This window comes from Arachis ipaensis, chromosome B10, assembly GCF_059453495.1.
Source record: "Arachis ipaensis isolate K30076 ecotype BB chromosome B10, ASM5945349v1, whole genome shotgun sequence".
NCBI classification, from domain to species: domain Eukaryota; kingdom Viridiplantae; phylum Streptophyta; class Magnoliopsida; order Fabales; family Fabaceae; genus Arachis; species Arachis ipaensis.
This window is the reverse complement of record NC_142435.1, coordinates 40,196,973-40,216,231: the sequence shown is the minus strand read 5'-3', so window position 1 is coordinate 40,216,231 and position 19,259 is coordinate 40,196,973. Positions and strand designations below refer to the sequence as shown.

Below are 19,259 nucleotides of genomic sequence, written 5' to 3'. Positions count from 1 at the left end.
TAGTTCACTTGACTTTCCCTTGCTTTCGTAAAGGTTAACTAAGTGGGATTAACTTCAATTCTCATAGGAGTAACTAGGATAGGACTTCCAAATTTTCATACCTTGCCAAGAGTTTATTTTACAGTTATTTGTTTATTTTACTTGTCATTTAAATTACTTGTTCCTTACTTTCAAAACCCCCAATTTACAAAACTCATAACCAATAATAAGAACACCTCCCTGTAGTTCCTTGAGAAGACGACCCGAGGTTTAAATACTTCAGTTATCAATTTTAAAAGGGGTTTGTTACTTGTGACAACCAAAGCGTTTGTACGAAAGGATTTTCTGTTGGTTTAGAAGCTATACTTACAACGCGATCATATTTTTATATTTCTTTACCGATAGAAAAACCAATCGTCAAAATGGCGCCGTTGCCGGGGAATTGCAAACGTGTGCCTTATTATTGGTTTTTGTAAATATTTGCTTTTTGCTTGTTTATTTGTTTTTGTTTTTATTTTTGCTTTCGTAAATTAAGAGGTTATTGCTCTTTATTTTAATTAATTTTTTTTTCGAAAATCACAAAAAAAAAATTTATATCTTTTTCAAAATCTTATCTTATCTTATTTCAAAAAATCAAATTTCAAATTTCAATATTTAATTTCCAAAATTCAAATTTCAAAATTCAAAATTTAAATTTAAAATTTTAAAAATCAAACCTTTTCAAAATTTAAATCTTTTTCAAAAATTCAAAATTTAAATTTCAAAATTCAAATTTCAAAATTCAAATTTCAAAATTCAAATTTCAAAATTTAAAATTCAAAATTTAATTTTCAAATTCAAAATTTAAATTTCAATAACCTTTTTAATTTACATTTGTTTTTATTTTTGTTTTTAATTTTTATTTGCTATTATGAATTCTCACCCCTTTGGTTTCAAGTTTGGTTCCAATGTTGTTGTAAGGAATAGAAACTATAATGAAAATAGGCATCAAGGTTGGAAGAATCAAAGATGGGAGGAGCCACAAGGATTTGATCAACTCTCTTGGCAACAACTCCCTCCAATGCACTATAACCAACAACCATTCTGTGATGCATACCAAGATGATGATTATGGTGGACCCCCTTGTAGTTACCAACAAGTCCCGCCATATGCTTATGAACGATCTCCTCAACACAACTCTGGACCACCATACTCACAAGTCCCTTACCACCAAACACCACCATATGACCCTAACCTATATCCACCATACCAACCACCATATGAACCATACCCAGAACCACCACCTCAATATTCACCATCCCCATATCCTTATCAAGAAGAACCACCTTCCTACCATGAACCCTTTCTCCAAAATAATGAACCCTCCTATCCACCCCAACCTCCATTGGATAACAGCGCCCTTAGTGTTATTCTTCAAGGGCAAGAAAAGATGAATAAGAGTGTGGTAAATTTTGCGACTGCCTTAGGCGAGTTAGTAAATATAATAGCTTCCCAACATCTGAGCACTCAAAGTACTCCCATGGCTGCATGTGGAAAATCAAAAGAAGAGCGTAGCACGAAGGAGACACTAGAAACTTCGGTGGACAATGAGGAACATGGCTTTGTATTGGAACAAGTGCAGAGGAAGAAATGGTTGAAGACTTGTGAGATGATGAACCTCCATGGGAAAGTCAAGACATAGAGCCTCCCTCCAAGATGATTGCATTTGATGTTGAGGAGGGTGTACAACCTCCAAGGCATGTCATGGTTAAGGACTTGGAAGAGGTCAATCAAGAGATGGAGATTCAAGAAGAAGAAGCACAGCCTCCCATGCCCTTGGAAAGCAGTGAAGAGGAGATTGAATTGGAAGAAAGATATCAAGAGGAAGAGGTTGATATTGAAGAAGCTTGCAAGGAGGTGGAAGTTGTCAAGGAAGAACTCAAGGGAGTGGAGCTTGATATCACTTTGCCAAAGTTGCTGGAAACCTCTCCACCTAAGTCACCATCATCCTTCACAACATTCAAGTGGATAAAATTCATATCTCTTAGCTTTCTCATTCCACTTGAATATGGTTTACTTGAGACAGATGGTCAGCTTAGAGCTCTTTGTGGCTTTAAGAGCACGAGGGAGATGGTTAGTGGTTGGCAGCACAATCCTAGGTTCCTTGTGGTTGGAAGCTCGAAATCGAAATGCAAAGGTTGGTGTAAAGCTCAACTGAATGGGTCTAAGAAGTTGTTTGGCCGCTTTAGTGAGAATTCAGATTGCCTGCCACCCGGTTGGAACGCTAACGATCAACAAGAAGACAGGTGCAAAAGCAAGGTTTGGGACCCCGGAATTCATTCTGGCAATCAACACTCTTGGGGCCTTGTCACTTGCTTTAACTTGCTTGAATGCTTTCTGCGCCTAGTTTGGGACCCCGGAGGCCATTGGAATCACAAATATTGGTGGAGATTCCTGGATGAGTTCAAGCACAAGCCACCATAACAAAGGACTCTCCAAATGTCCAACTTAAGGACTCTAACTAAAAGTGCTAGGTGGGAGACAACCCACCATGGTATGATCGTTCCTGTTTCAGTTTTACTTCGTTTTATTTATTTTTATATTGTTTTATTTTCGTTGAACCTAGATATTATTCGTAGCATTTGCATTAGCATTGCATACTGCATAATTGCATAATTAAAAAAAAATTAATGCACGCGACGCGTAAGCGTCACAAGTGCATTAGAAAGAAAAGGAAAGTGAACAGAAAGTCACGCGAAAGCGTGGCTGCAGGCATGTCTTTGGCACAAATTGTTCCATGCGACAACATCGCTAACGTGTTCGCGTCAATTGCGAAAAACACCTCCCGCGCGTCCGCGTCACCCACGCGAACGCGTGATCTGGAAATCGGCGTAAAAATCCAACGCCCAGAAATCTGGGCTAGAATCGTACGGCTAGTGTACGTTTAGCACAAAACAGCCCACGCGAAAGCATGAGCGATGCGTCCGCGTCACGTGGATCTTATGGCCCCCTAAATGGAGACAGAGAGTTGCGCTGAAATGACGCTGGAATTGTGCGTTTAGCACAATTTTCAGCGACGCGGTCGCGTGCCTCACGCGACTGCGTCATTCATCTTTTACCCATCCCATGTGATTGCGTCAACCACGCGACCGCGTCAACCCTATTTCACCCTAACCACGCAATTGCGTGCCCTACGCATTCGCGTGGATTCAAATCCACTAACCCCCAGTCACGCGAAACCCTAACCCCATCGCGCCCCCATTCTCTTCCCCCCCAACCCCCCCTCTGCTCCCTCTCTGCTCCCCACCAAAACACTACCACCCCCAACCACCCAGACCCACCGCGACGCCCACCCCCCTCCTTCTTCCTTTTCCCCTCTTTCTCTTCCCCTCTCTTCTCTCTCCTCCACCACCGCTGCCCCCACCGCGGCCAGCCATTACCACCGCACCATCACTGCCGCGTCAGCACCACCACCACCACCCTCACCTCCTTTCTTCTTACCCACCCTCTCCACCATTAAACCCTACCCGAAACCCCCTGCCACCGAACAGCTGCCCACCGCCGCGCCAACCGCCCTTCACCGCCGCGTCAGCACCACCACCACCACACCCCCATCATCTCTCTGTTCCATAAATTTGTTCTTCCTCACACCAGGTTCCACTGAACGCCAATTTCTCTATCACTTGTAGTTTTTGCTTATTTTTCAGATTTTGTTTGAATTAGGCTAGTTAGAGATGCATGTTTGTAGTGGATTCTAGGTGGTTAGGTAGCTAGGATGTGGTTAGTGGATTTAAGCCTGATAATTGCGCTGTTCTTGCTACTTGTTTTATAAATTTCGGAATTCTGATGTTGCTGTGATGTTAATACTGTTCATATGCTGTTCCTTACTGTTTCATGCTGTTGTTACACTGCTCTTTCATGTTCGTATTACTTATGTGTATTTGCAGCTTTATTTTACTTTATATGAACTGTTCTGCTTGCTGTTTATTATTACCCGGGAACATCCAATTTTATTCGGAATGCTGCCCAATTTTCTGCAAATTATTTCATTTTTACATTCAGGAATTGGTTTTAGCAATTTTCAATTTTGCACTACTTAGCTACAACCAACCCAATTCATGAATGCACGGGCCAGCATTCTTTTTCCTTTTCAAATTTCCTAGTTAATAAATTGCATTATTGATGATTCGATCTTAATTTTTGCTATTTCTATATCCATATGATTCATCATTAATAACCTGATATCCTTGCTTGAATATGAGTTTATTATTCTTTAAAATTAAGAATTTATGGTTACCTAGGAATCAATTCTCATGCCACTTACTTTACCCTTCTTTTCACTAACTCACTACTTTACCTTTCTAACTTTCTTTTTCACTCCTAACCATTTTAACTTTCACACTTCTCTTTTCGGTTTTTATCTAATTACTTTAACTTTCTAACTCATGGCATGATTATTGTTTCTCCTAATTAACATGAATTCTACTTATATTACACTTTGGATTGTGATTTTTCATCTCAGATTTCTAACTCAAATACAATCCATAATATACATATACTTAACTCATTTTATAATTCTACTGCTCTTTTGTCACTATGTGCTTATATTGCTATTATTCTATTTGGCTACTTGTTTTCCTGCTTTGTTCTTCATTTATATCCTGGAATTTCTGCTTTTCAGGATGTCTGACCCCTAGCACAAAGGAAAAGGCAAAGCAACCACTAGCAAAAGAGAAACAGGTGAATCCTCTATGTCTATCCTGGACATTATGCATGATGACTCCTGGCGGGAAAAGCACTTTACCCCGTAGGAAAAGGCTGACCAGCTCTTCACTGCCAATGATCCGGTAAAATTTGCAAACAGATACTGTGAGCTGAAGTATCCAGTGTTTGCCACCTCCAGGAACCTGTACCTGGAGAGAACTCTGAAAATTCCAGAAGAACTACAGCAGTACACCTCCTATCTGATAAAATAGAGAGGCTGGTTCTTCTTGTAGAGAAACTTGACAGAGGTCAATGCTTCCTGGGTAAGAGAGTTTTACTGCAACTATTTCAAGACTTCCCTGGATGCAGTGCACCTCAGAGGGAAACAGATACTGGTCACTGAGGAAGCCATTGAGGATATTCTGCAGCTTCAGCCTAAGTCAGATCAGCCTGACAGGTACCAAAGGGCTGAAGAGGATATGCGTTTTATGAGATTTGACTGGGATGCTGTCAAGCAGAGGATAGCCCTTGATCCTACTGTCCCCTGGGTCATGGGAAAGAACACCACGATGCCTAAGGGAATAAAGCTGATGTATCTGAATGATGAGGCTCAGCTATGGCACCAGATCCTGAGCAACTTTGTTATGCCGAGCACTCATGAGATGAAGCTGCCTGCTGCTATAATCACCCTCATCTGGTGTGTGATGGAGGGTAAGGATCTGTATCTTCTGCGATTCATCCGGTATTACATAGCCAGGGTCCATGTCAGAGGCACTCTCCCTTTCCCATATCTGATTACCCAGCTCGGCCATCGAGCTGACGTGCCTTGGGAGATTGCTGATTGGTACGCGGAAATTGTGATTACACTTTAATTATGTAAAATTTATTGCTCTTTCTTTCCCTGGAATTGGCGCCAAAAACATGATGCCAAGACCATAGTTCACAACTCTGTGTAACTAACCAGCAAGTGCACTGGGTCGTCCAAGTAATACCTTACGTGAGTAAGGGTCGAATCCCACGGAGATTGTTGGTATGAAGCAAGCTATGGTCACCTTGCAAATCTCAGTTAGGCAGATATAAATTGATAATGGTATTTTCGAATAATAATTAATAGAATAGGGATAGAGGTACTTATGTAAATCATTGGTGAGAGTTTCAGATAAGCGAATGGAGATGCTTTTCGGTCCTCTGAACCTTTGCTTTCCTGCTATCTTCATCCAGTCAGTCTTACTCCTTTCCATGGCTGGCTTTATGTGATACATCACCATTGTCAACGGCTACTTTCGGTCATCTCTCGGGAAAATGATCCAATGCCCTGTCACGGCACGGCTAATCGTCTGGAGGCATCACCCTTGTCAATGGCTTCATCTTATCCTCTCAGTGAAAATGGTCAACGCACCCTGTCACAGCACGGCTATTCATCTGTCGGTTCTCGATCATGCTGGAATAGGATTTACTATCCTTTTGCGTCTGTCACTAACGCCCTGCAATCGCGAGTTTGGAGCTCGTCACAGTCATTCAATCATTGAATCCTACTCGGAATACCACAGACAAGGTTTAGACTTTCCGGATTCTCTTGAATGCCGCCATCATTCTAGCTTACGCCACGAAGATTCTGGTTAGGAGATCTAAGAGATACTCATTCAGTCGAAGGTAGAACGGAAGTGGTTGTCAGGCACGCGTTCATAGGGAATGATGATGATTGTCACGTTCATCACATTCAGGGTGAAGAGCGAATGAATATCTTAGAAGCGAAATAAGATGAATTGAATAGAAAACAGTAGTACTTTGCATTAATCTTTGAGGAACAGCAGAGCTCCACACCTTAATCTATGGAGTGTAGAAACTCTACCGTTAAAATTACATAAGTGAAGGGTCCAGACATGGCCGAGATGGCCAGCCCCCAAAACGTGATCAATAGATCAAAAGATAATCCCAAGATCCAAAGATGTCTAATACAATAGTAAAAGGTCCTATTTATAATAAACTAGTCACTAGGGTTTACATGAGTAAGTAATTGATGCATAAATCCACTTCCGGGGCCCACTTGGTGTGTGATTGGGCTGAGCTTGAGTGTTACACGTGTAGAGGTCATTCCTGGAGTTGAACGCCAGTTTTTGTGCCAGTTTGGGCGTTCAACTCTGGTTTTGGATCCTTTTCTGGCGCTAGACGCCAGAATTGGGCAGAAAGCTGGTGTTGAACGCCAGTTTACGTCGTCTATTCTTGGCCAAAGTATGGACTATTATATATTGCTGGAAAGCCCTGGATGTCTACTTTCCAACGCAATTAGAAGTGCGCCATTTAGAGTTTTTAGCTCTAGAAAATCCACTTTGAGTGTAGGAAGGTCAGAATCCAACAGCATCAGCAGTCCTTCTTCAACCTCTGAATCTGATTTCTACTCAAGTCCCTCAATTTCAGCTAGAAAATACCTGAAATCACAGAAAAACACACAAACTCATAGTAAAGTCCAGAAATGTGAATTTAACATAAAAACTAATGAAAACATCCCTAAAAGTAACTAGATCCTACTAAAAACATACTAAAAACAATGTCAAAAAGCGTATAAATTATCCGCTCATCACAACACCAAACTTAAATTGTTGCTTGTCCCCAAGCAACTGAAAATCAAATAGGATAAAAAGAAGAGAATATACTATAAATTCTAAACTATCAATGAAACATAGATGCAATCATATGAGCGGGACTTATAGCTTTTTGCCTCTTGAATAGTTTTGGCATCTCACTTTATCCATTGAGGTTCAGAATGATTGGCATCTATAGGAACTCAGAGTTCAGATAGTGTTATTGATTCTCCTAGTTCAGTATGATGATTCTTGAACACAGCTTCTTTATGAGTCTTGGCCGTGGCCCTAAGCACTTTGTTTTCCAGTATTACCACCGGATACATAAATGCCACAGACACATAATTGGGTGAACCTTTTCAGATTGTGACTCAGCTTTGCTAAAGTCCCCAATTAGAGGTGTCCAGGGTTCTTAAGCACACTCTTTTTTTGCTTTGGATCTTGACTTTAACCGCTCAGTCTCAAGTTTTCACTTGACACCTACACGCCACAAGCACATGGTTAGGGACAGCTTGGTTTAGCCGCTTAGACCAGGATTTTATTCCTTTAGGCCCTCCTATCCACTGATGCTCAAAGCCTTGGGATCCTTTTTATTTGCCCTTGACTTTTGGTTTTAAGGGTTATTGGCTTTTTGCTCTTGCCTCTTGGTTTTAAGAGCTTTTGGCTTTTTCTGCTTGCTTTTTCTTTTTCTTTCTATTTTTTTTTGCCTATTTTTTTTTCTGCAAGCTTTGTTCTTTGCTGCTTTTTCTTGCTTCAAGAATCATTTTTATGATTTTTCAAATTATCAAATAACATGTCTCCTAGTCATCATTCTTTCAAGAGCCAACATATTTAACATTCTTAAACAACAACTTCAAAAAACATATGCACTATTTAAGCATTCATTCAGAAAACAAGAAGCATTGTCACCACATCAATATAATTAAACTAAGTTCAAGGATAAATTTGAAACTCATGTACTTCTTGTTCTTTTGAATTAAAACATTTTTCATTTAAGAGAGGTGATGGATTCATAGGACATTCATAACTTTAAGGCATAGTTACTAACTACTAATGATCATGTAATGAAGACACAAACATAGATAAGCACATCACATAGAAAACAAAAAACAGAAGAAATAAGAACAAGGAATGAATCCACCTTAGTGATGGTGGCGTTTCCTTCTTGAGGAACCAATGATGTCCTTGAGTTCTTCTATGTCTCTTCCTTGTCTTTGTTGCTCCTCCCTCATTGCTTTTAGATTTTCTCTGATTTCATGAAGGATGATGGAGTGCTCTTGATGTTCCACCCTTAGTTGCTTCCAATAATTGTGTGGAAGAAAATGTATCCCCTGAGGTATCTCAGGGATCTCTTGATTTGCAGTCAAATGTTCTACCACTGAGCTATAGACCCTTAATGGAAGCTTTTGTCTTCCCTTTCCTCTTTCTAGAGGTTTCTCTGGCCTTAGGTGCCATCAATGGTTATGGAAAAAACAAAAAAGCTATGCTTTTACCACACCAAACTTAGAATGTTGCTCGCCCTCGAGCAAAAGAAGAAAGAATGAAGAAGATATGGAGGAGATGGATGGGAGTGTGTATTCGGCCATATGGGTGGGATTGGGTAGGAGAGAGATGTTGAATTTTGAAGGTAGTGGGTGTATGGATGTGAGTGGTAAATGGAAAACAGAAGGGATGAGGTAGGTGGGGATCCTATGGGGTCCACAAATCCTGAGATGATCCTGTGGGGTCCACAGATCCTGAGGTGTCAAGGCATTTACATCCCTGCACCAATTTAGGCATGTAAAATGCCCTTGCACACAACTCTGGGTGTTCAGCGCCAGGTTGGTGCCCATTTTGGGCGTTCAACACCCATTTGTTGCCATTTCTGGCGTTGAACGCCAGAACCATGCTTGTTCTGGGCGTTCAGCGCCAGAGAGCTGCCCATTTTGGGCGTTCAGCGCCAGAACCATGCTCTGTTCTGGCGTTGAACGCCAGGCAGATGCTCCTCTAGGGTGTGATTTTTCTTCTGCTGTTTTTGATTCCGTTTTCAATTTTTATATTTATTTTGTGACTCCTCATGATCATGAACCTATAAAGACATATAACTAAGAAAAATATAGTTAGATAAATAAAAATTGGGTTGCCTCACAACAAGTGCTTCTTTAATGTCAATAGCTTGACAGTGGGCTCTCATGGAGCCTCACAGATGTTCAGAGCATTGTTGAGACTCTCCAACACCAAACTTAGAGTTTGGATATGGGAGTTCAACACCAAACTTAAAGTTTAGTTGTGGCCTCCCAACACCAAACTTAGAGTTTGACTGTGGGGGCTTGGGTTGACTCTACTTTGAGAGAAGCTTTTCATGCTTCCTCTCCATGGTTGCAGAGGGAGATCCATGAGTTTTAAATACAAGGGAGTCCTCATTCCATTGAAGGACTAGTTCACCTCTGTCAACATCAATCACAGCTCTTGCTGTGGCCAGGAAAGGTCTTCCTAAGATGATGGATTCATCCTCTTCCTTTCCAGTATCCAAGACTATGAAATCAGCAGGGATGTAAAGGCCTTCAACCTTTACTAACACGTCCTCTACTTGTCCATATGCCTGTTTTCTTGAATTATCTGCCATCTCTAATGAGATTCTAGCAGCTTGCACCCCATAGATTCCCAGTTTCTCTATTATAGAGAGGGGCATGAGGTTTATCCCTGAACCAAGGTCACACAGAGCCTTAAAGATCATGGTGCCTATAGTACAAGGTATTATAAACTTTCCAGGATCCTGTCTCTTCTGAGGCAATGTCAGTTGATCCAGATCACTTAGTTCATTGATGAACAAGGGACGTCCAACTTCCCAAGTATCAATGCCAAATAATTTGGCATTCAACTTCAAGATTGCACCAAGAAACTTGGCAGTTTGCTCTTCAGTAACATCCTCATTCTCTTCAGAAGAAGAATACTTATCAGAGCTCATGAAGGGCATAAGGAGGTTCAATGGAATCTCTATGGTCTCTAGATGAGCCTCAGAGTCCTTTGGTTCCTCAGAGGGAAGCTCCTTATTGACCACTGGATGTCCCAGGAGGTCTTCCTCCTTGGGATTCACGTCCTCCTCTCCTTCTTTGGGTTCGGCCATGGTGCTTATGTCAATGGCCTTGCACTCTCCTTTTGGATTCTCTTCTGTATTACTTGGGAGAGTACTAGGAGGGATTTTAGTGATCCTTTTACTCAGCTGGCCCACTAGTACTTCCAGATTTCTAATGGAAGATCTTGTTTCATTCATGAAACTTACAGTAGCCTTAGATAGATCAGAGACTAAGTTTGCCAAATTAGAAGTATTTTGTTTAGAGTCCTCTGTCTGTTGCTGAGTGGATGATGGAAAAGGTTTATTATTGCTAAACCTGTTTCTTCCACCATTATTAAAGCCTTGTTGAGGCTTTTGATCCTTCCATGAGAAATTTGGATGATTTCTCCATGATGAGTTATAGGTGTTTCCATAAGGTTCACCTAAGTAATTCACCTCTGCTATTGCAGGGTTCTCAGGATCATAAGCTTCTTCTTCATAAGAAGCCTCTTGAGTACTGTTGGATGCAGCTTGCACTCCATTCAGACTCTGAGAGATCATATTGACTTGCTGAGTCAATATTTTATTCTGAGCCAATATGGCATTCAGAGTATCAACTTCAAGAACTCCCTTCTTCATAGGCGTCCCATTACTCACAGGATTCCTTTCAGAAGTGTACATGAACTGGTTATTAGCAACCATGTCAATGAGTTCTTGAGCTTCTGCAGGCATTTTCTTTAGGTGAATGGATCCACCTGCAGAAGTGTCCAGTGACATCTTTGATAGCTCAGATAAACCATCATAGAATATATCCAGGATGGTCCCTTCTGAAAGCATGTCAGAAGGACACTTTTTGGTCAACTGTTTGTATCTTTCCCAAGCTTCATAGAGGGATTCACCTTCTTTCTGTCTGAAGGTTTGAACTTCAGCTCTAAGCTTGCTCAGCTTTTGAGGAGGAAAGTACATGGCTAAGAAAGCCGTGACCAGCTTACCCCAAGAGTTCAGGCTGTCTTTGGGTTGAGAATCCAACCATAATCTAGCTCTGTCTCTTACAGCAAAAGGGAAAAGCATGAGCCTATATACTTCAGGATCTACTCCATTAGTCTTAACAGTATCACATATCTGCAAGAATTCAGTTAGGAACTGAAAAGGATCTTCAGATGGAAGTCCATGAAACTTGCAGTTCTGCTGCATCAGAGAAACTAATTGAGGTTTCAGCTCAAAGTTGTTTGCTCCAATGGCAGGAATGGAGATGCTTCTTCCATGTAAATTGGAATTAGGTGCAGTAAAGTCACCAAGCATCTTCCTTACATTATTATTATTTTCGGCTGCCATTTCCTCATCCTGTTCGAAAATTTCTGAAAGGTTATCTCTGGATTGTTGTATTTTAGCTTCTCTTAGTTTCCTTTTCAGAGTCCTTTCAGGTTCTGGATCTGCTTCCACAAGAATGTTCTTGTCCTTGCTCCTGCTCATATGACAAAGAAGAGGGCTGATGAGCGGATATTTTATACGCTTTTTGGGGTTAATTTCATATAGTTTTGAGTATGTTCTAGTTAGTTTTTGGTCTATTTTCATTAGTTTTTAGGAAAAATTCATATTTCTGGACTTTACTATGAGTTGTGTGTTTTTCTGTAATTTCAGGTATTTTTCTGGCTAAAATTGAAGGAGCTGAGCAAAAATCTGATTCAGGCTGAAAAAGGACTGCTGATGCTGTTGGATTCTGACCTCTCTGCGCTTAAAGTGGATTTTCTGGAGCTACAGAACTTGAAATGGCACGCTTCTAATTGCGTTGGAAAGTAGACATCCAAGGCTTTCCAGAAATATATAATAGTCCATACTTTGCATAAGGATAGACGACGTAAACTGGCGTTCAACGCCAGTTCTCTGCCCAATTCTGGCGTCCAGCGCCAGAAAAGGATCAAAAGCTGGAGTTGAACGCCCAAACTGGCACAAAAACTGGCGTTCAACTCCACAAATGGCCTCTGCACGTAAATTGCTTAAATCTCAGCCCCAGCACACACCAAGTGGGCCCCAGAAGTGGATCTCTGCATCATCCATCATAGTTTACTCATTTTTTGTAAACCTAGGCTACTAATTTAGTATTTAAACAACTTTTAGAGACTTATTTTGCATCTCATGACCTTTTAGATCTGAACTTTGTACTCTTTGACGGCATGAGTCTCTAAACTCCATTGTTGGGGGCGAGGAGCTCTGCTGTGCCTCGATGAATTAATGCAAGTATTTCTGTTTTCTATTCAAACACGCTTGTTCCTATCTAAGATGTTCATTCGCGCTTAACTGTGATGAAGGTGATGATCCGTGACAATCATCACCATTCTCAACCCACGAACGTGTGCCTGACAACCACCTCCGTTCTATATCAGATTGAATGAGTATCTCTTAGATCTCTTAATCAGAATCTTCGTGGTATAAGCTAGAATTGATGGCGGCATTCATGAGAATCCGGAAAGTCTAAACCTTGTCTGTGGTATTCCGAGTAGGATTCAAGGATTGAATGACTGTGACGAGCTTCAAACTCCTGAAGGCTGGGCGTTAGTGACAAACGCAAAGGAATCAAGGGATTCTATTCCAACCGGATCGAGAACCAACCGGTGATTAGCCGTGCTGTGACAGAGCGCGTGAGCGTAGTTTTCACTGGAAGGATGGAAGGTAGCCATTGACAACGGTGATCCACCAACACACAGCTTGCCATAGGAGGACGTGCGTGCGTGAACAAGAAGACAGAGGAAAGTAGAGATTCAGAAGACAAAGCATCTCCAAAACTCCAACATATTCTCCATTACTGCATAACAAGTAACCTTTAATCCATGCTCTCTTGTTTATTTGCAATTCAACTGATAAACATAATTGACTTCCTGACTAAGATTTACAAGATAACCATAGATTGCTTCAAACCAACAATCTCCGTGGGATTCGACCCTTACTCACGTGAGGTATTACTTGGACGACCCAGTGCACTTGCTGGTCAGTGGTACGAGTTGTGAAAAGTGTGATTCACAATTTGTGCACCAAGTTTTTGGCGCCGTTGCCGGGGATTGTTCGAGTTTGGACAACTAACGGTTTATTTTGTTGCTTAGATTAGGAAAAAAATTCTCTTTTTGTTTAGAATCCCTTTTTATTGTTGTGTTAGAATCTTAGAATCCTTATTTTCTTTTTAAAAATCTTTTTCAAAAAAATAATTTTTCTATTAAATCCTGTGCCAAACTTTAAGTTTGGTGTTTTCTTGTTGGTTTTTCTGTGTTTTTCGAAAATTTATTTTGGTTTTCTAAAAATTTTAAGTTTGGTGTTCTTCCTTTGTGTTCTCGTGTTCTTGTGAATCTTCAAAGTGTTCTTAAGTTTTCCTTGTGTCTTAATCTTAAAATTTTTAAGTTTGGTGTTCCTTGGTGTTTTTCCCCCCCAAAATTTTCGAAAATAAGGAACCTCAGATCTAAAAATTTTAAATCCTGTGTTATCTTATTGTTTTTCTCTCTCCTTTAAAAATTCAGATTTTTATTTCAAAATTTAAAACCTTTTTCAAAAATCATCATATCTTTTTCAAAATCTCCTAACCACTTTCTCTCTCCTCACTTTTTTGAAAATCTTTTACTCATTTTTATTTATTTTATTTTGATTTATTTTATTTTCGAAATAAATTAATAAATAAATAAATAAAAATATTTTTTCTATTTTACATCATCTCCCTTTCTCCATCATGGACCTAAGCGGAAATGAACAGTCCAGGAGGACTCTGGGGTCATATTCTAACCCCTCTACTGCTTCATATGGGAGTAGTATCTGCATACCCTCCATTGGAGTCAGTAGCTTTGAGTTGAATCCTCAGCTCATTATCATGGTGCAGCAAAGCTGCCAGTATTCCGGTCTTCCACAGGAAGAACCTACAGAGTTTCTGGCACAATGTTTACAAATTACTGACACAGTACATGATTAGGAAATAGATCAGGATGTCTACAGACTATTACTGTTTCCATTTGCTGTAAAAGATCAAGCTAAGAGGTGGTTAAATAACCAACCTAAGGCAAGCATAAAGACATGGAAACAGCTGACAGAAAAATTTCTGAATCAATATTTCCCTCCAAAAAGGATGACACAGCTAAGGCTGGACATCCAAGGCTTCAAGCAAGGAGATAATGAATCTCTTTATGATGCCTGGGAGAGATACAGAGAGATGCTACGAAAATGCCCCTCTGAAATGTTCTCAGAGTGGGTTCAGTTAGACATCTTCTACTATGGGCTTGCAGAAGGAGCTCAGATGTCTCTAGATTACTCAGCTGGTGGATCTATCTACATGAGAAAGACAATTGAAGAGGCTCAAGAGCTCATTGATACAGTTGCCAGGAATCAGCATCTGTATCTAAGCAGTGACCTTTCCATGAAAGAAGAGGTTAAAACAGCAACTGCTGAACTCAGTCCTGTAGAACAAGCTGCTGAATTCAATCAGTAATTGGACTTCCTAACAAGGCAGTTAGCCGAATTCAAAGATAGACTACAAGAGACAAGGATGGCTAATATACATATGGAAGAACAGTTTAAGCAAACAAAGCAGCAGCTGTCAAGGCAAATAACAGAAGAATGCCAAGCAGTTCAATTAAGAAGTGGGAAGACATTAAATATCTCACCTCAAGGAAGCAAAAAGTCAAGAAATGAGCAACCCACCAAAGATTCACCTGAGGACAGTAAGAGCCCAGGGAAAAATAATTCTGGCACTAAAACGACAGAAAATTGGTGGAAGGCTGGCGCTGAACGCCCAGACCATGCCCACAACTGGCGTTCAACGCCAGAAATGGGCAAGAATCTGGCGTTGAACGCCCAAAATGGGCAGGATTCGGCGCTGAACGCCCAAAATAGGCACATTTCTGGCGTTCAGACGCCAGGAACAGACAGGGAGCTGGCGTCTAACGTCACTCCAGCTTCTGACTCTGGCACTCAATTGCCAGTGAGGGATCAGACACACACAAATGCTGATAACAACCCCTCTAAAAAGGCTTCTTCAACCACCTCTGTAGGCAATAAACCTGCAGCAACTAAGGTTGAAGAATATAAAGCCAAGATACCTTATCCTCAAAAAACTCCGGAAAGAGGAGCAGGATAAGCAATTTGCTCGCTTTGCAAATTATCTCAGGACTCTTGAAATAAAGATTCCATTTGCAGAGGCACTTGAGCAAATACCTTCTTATGCCAAGTTCATGAAAGAGATCTTGAGTCATAAGAAGGATTGGAGAGAAACAGAAAGAGTTCTCCTCACTGAAGAATGCAGTGCAGTCATTCTGAAAAGCTTTCTTGAAAAGCTTAAAGACCCCGGGAGCTTTCTGATACCATGCATATTGGAAGATAATTGTACCAAGATAGCTTTATGCGATCTTGGGTCAAGCATCAACCTAATACCTGTATCCACTATCAGAAAGCTTGGTTTAACTGAAGAAGTTAAACCAACCCGGATATGTCTTCAACTTGCTGATGACTCCACTAAATACCCATCAGGCGTGATTGAAGACATGATTGTCAGGGTTGGGCCATTCGTCTTTCCCACTGACTTTGTTATGCTGGAAATGGAGGAGCACAAGAGTGCTACTCTCATTCTAGGAAGACCCTTCCTAGCAACTGGACGATCCCTTATTGACGTCCAACAAGGGGAAATAACCCTGAGAGTCAATGATGATGAGTTCAAGTTGAACGCTGTCAAAGCCATGCAGCATCCAGACATATCAACAGACTGCATGAAAGTTGATCTTATTGACTCCTTGGTAGAAGAGATCAACATGGCTGAGAGTCTCGAATCAGAGTTGGAAGACATCTTTAAAGATGTTCAGCCTGATTTGGAGGATTCAGAGGACATGAAAGAGCCTCTGAAATTTCTTCTGAAAGAGGAAAAACCTCCTAAACCCGAGCTCAAGCCATTACCACCATCCTTGAAATATGCATTTCTAGGAGAAGGTGACACTTTTCCAGTGATCATAAGCTCTGCTTTAAATTCACAGGAAGAGGAAGCACTTATCCAAGTGCTAAGGACACACAAGACAGCTCTTGGGTGGTCCATAGGTGACCTTAAGGGCATAAGCCCAGCTAGATGCATGCACAAAATCTTATTGGAGGATAATGCTAAACCAGTGGTTCAACCACAAAGGCGACTAAATCCAGCCATGAAAGAAGTGGTGCAGAAAGAGGTCACCAAATTACTAGAGGCTGAGATTATTTATCCTATTTCTGATAGCCCCTGGGTGAGCCCTGTCCAAGTCGTCCTAAAAAAGGGAGGCATGACAGTGATTCATAATGAAAAAATGATCTGGTTCCTACAAGAACAGTTACAGGGTGGCGCATGTGTATTGACTACAGAAGGCTCAATACAGCCACCAGAAAGGATCATTTTCCTTTACCATTCATAGACCAGATGCTAGAAAGACTAGCAGGTCATGATTATTACTACTTTTTGGACGGCTACTCAGGCTATAACCAGATTGCAGTAGATCCCCAGGATCAAGAGAAAACAGCATTCACATGTCCATCTGGAGTGTTTGCTTATAGAAGGATGCCATTTGGGTTGTGTAATGCGCCTGCAACCTTCCAGAGATGCATGCTCTCTATTTTCTCTGATATGGTGGAAAAATTTCTAGAAGTCTTCATGGATGACTTCTCAGTATATGGAGACTCATTCAGCTCCTGTCTTGATCACCTGAAACTTGTTCTGAAAAGATGCCAAGAAACCAACCTAGTTTTAAACTGGGAAAAATGTCACTTCATGGTGACTGAAGGGATTGTTCTTGGGCATAAAATTTCAAACAAGGGAATAGAGGTGGATCAAGCAAAAATAGAGGTAATTGAAAAATTACCACCACCTGCCAATGTTAAGGCAATCAGAAGCTTTCTGGGGCACGCAGGATTCTATAGGAGGTTTATAAAGGATTTTTCAAAAATCGCAAAACCTCTAAGCAATCTGCTAGCTGCGGACACGCCATTTGTGTTTGACACAGAGTGCCTGCAGGCGTTCGAAACGCTGAAAGCTAAGCTGGTCACAGCACCAGTCATTTCTGCACCAGACTGGACATTACCATTTGAGCTGATGTGTGATGCCAGTGATCACGCCATTGGTGCAGTTTTGGGACAGAGGCATGATAAGCTTCTGCATGTCATTTATTATGCCAGTCGCGTTCTAAATGATGCCCAGAAAAATTACACAACCACAGAAAAAGAATTACTTGCAGTGGTTTACGCCATTGACAAGTTCAGATCATACTTAGTAGGATCAAAAGTGATTGTGTATACTGATCATGCTGCTCTTAAATATCTACTCACAAAGCAGGATTCAAAACCCAGGCTCATCAGATGGGTGTTGCTTCTGCAAGAGTTTGATATAGAAATAAGAGACAGAAAAGGGACAGAGAACCAAGTGGCTGATCATCTATCCTGGATAGAGCCAGTAGAAGGGACGTCCCTCCCCTTTCTTGAGATCTCTGAGACGTTTCCTGATGAGCATTTATTTGCCATTCAGGAAGCACCATGGTTTGCTGATATTGCAAACTATAAAGCTGCAAGGTTCATACCCAAGGAGTACAACAGGATACAAAAGAAGAAATTAATTACTGATGCAAAGTATTACTTGTGGGATGAACCCTATCTCTTTAAGAGATGTGCAGACGGAATAATCCGTAGGTGTGTGCCTAGAGAAGAGGCACAGAGGATCCTATGGCATTGCCATGGATCTCAATATGGAGGCCATTTCGGAGGTGAGCGAACAGCCACCAAGGTCCTCCAATGTGGCTTCTATTGGCCCACACTCTATAAAGATTCCCGAGAGTTTGTACGTAACTGTGACAGTTGCCAAAGAGCTGGTAATCTGCCTCATGGTTACGCTATGCCTCAACAAAGAATCTTGGAAATTGAGTTGTTTGACGTATGGAGAATTGACTTCATGGGACCTTTCCCACCATCATCCTCAAACACTTATATTCTGGTGGCAGTTGACTATGTATCAAAATGGGTTGAGGCTATTGCCACACCCACCAATGATACTAAAACAGTGCTGAAGTTCCTCCAGAAACATATCTTTAGCAGGTTTGGTGTCCCTAGCGTACTAATCAGTGATGGGGGCACTCACTTCTGAAATAAACAGCTTTACTCTGCCATGGTTCGGTATGGAATTCGCCACAAGGTGGCCACTCCATATCATCCACAAACCAATGGGCAAGCTGAAGTCTCTAATAGAGAATTAAAGAGAATCCTGGAACGGACAGTAAATACCCGTAGAAAGGATTGGGCACGGAGCTTGGATGATGCTCTGTGGGCTTACAGAACAGCATTCAAGACCCCTATAGGGACCTCTCCATACCAACTGGTGTATGGTAAGGCATGTCACCTGCCCGTGGAACTGGAACATAAGGCCTACTGGGCAACCAGATTCCTAAACTTTGATGCCAAATTAGCAGGAGAAAAAAGATTGCTCCAGCTAAATGAGCTAGAGGAGTTCAGATTCACAGCTTTCGAAAATGCCAATCATTATAAAGAGAAATAAAAAAAGTGGCATGACAAAAAGCTATCATCTAGAATCTTTGAACCAGGACAGAAGGTTCTGCTGTTCAACTTTAGACTCAGGCTATTCCCCGGGAAATTGAAATCCCGGTGGAGGGGACCATACGTGATTACAAGTGTATCACCATATGGTTATGTAGATGATGAGATATTTTGGTGAGAAACGAATCTCTCCTAAAACACCCACAACTAACCGGCAAGTGTACCGGGTCGTATCAAGTAATAAAAACTCACGGGAGTGAGGTCGATCCCACAGGGATTGAAGGATTGAGCAATTTTAGTTTAGTGGTTGATTTAGTCAAGCGAATCAAGTGTTGGTTGGGTGATTTGTGATTTGCAGAATGTAAATTGCATGAAATTAAAGAGAGCAGGAAAGTAAATTGCTGAAACTTAAAGAACAAGAAATTAAATGGCAGAAACTTAAAGTGCAAGAAATGTAA

General features: G+C 41.1%; 1 non-coding gene across 1 annotated transcript; it reads left to right on the top strand.

Annotated features, from left to right (window-relative positions):
* Positions 1-11,109: 11,109 nt before the first annotated feature.
* Positions 11,110-11,217, top strand: LOC148579784 (small nucleolar RNA R71). The gene has a single exon (XR_015895233.1). It is a non-coding gene; the product is annotated as a small nucleolar RNA R71 (small nucleolar RNA).
* Positions 11,218-19,259: the final 8,042 nt, after the last annotated feature.